Raw genomic sequence first — 476 nt, 5'->3', positions numbered from 1 at the left:
TATATATATATATATATATGTGTAAAAAAAAAATAATACGGAAGATTTGTGAGGAGAGAAAAGTGAACAAAAGGCAATACATATTTTATTTAAAGCTTGAGTATATGTATATATGTAAAACATATGTAGTTTCAGTCTATGTAGTTAAGTTTGATCATAGACTAAGATAGATTGCCCCATTGAAATCGACAAGACAACATTGAAGAGTGAGAGGGCACTATTTTTTCACTCTGTTCTTGTTTAATGCAGTGGTGGGGGAAATGAAAGAGAGATTCGCCGGCAATAGCTCCCAACTCGCTGCCGCTGCTATATGAACGTGTGCGGATTGGCGAGTATAATCTAATAAGCGCACCCCGCACCGCATACCTGCCGCTCGAGCGCCCAAACTCGAGCTTTTTTCTCTTTGATATACTTTTCTCATACTCCCCTCATACGTACACATCCCTATTAAAACCCACGCTCTATATATATATATA

General features: G+C 37.6%; 1 protein-coding gene across 1 annotated transcript in view; it reads right to left on the bottom strand.

Annotated features, from left to right (window-relative positions):
• Nucleotides 1–476, bottom strand: part of LOC108687103 (phospholipase B1, membrane-associated-like) — a 31,628-nt gene that overhangs the window by 11,564 nt on the left and 19,588 nt on the right. The window lies entirely within an intron of this gene.

This window comes from Atta colombica, unplaced genomic scaffold (assembly GCF_001594045.1).
Source record: "Atta colombica isolate Treedump-2 unplaced genomic scaffold, Acol1.0 scaffold200, whole genome shotgun sequence".
Classification (NCBI taxonomy): domain Eukaryota; kingdom Metazoa; phylum Arthropoda; class Insecta; order Hymenoptera; family Formicidae; genus Atta; species Atta colombica.
This window is presented reverse-complemented; position numbering and strand designations above follow the sequence as displayed.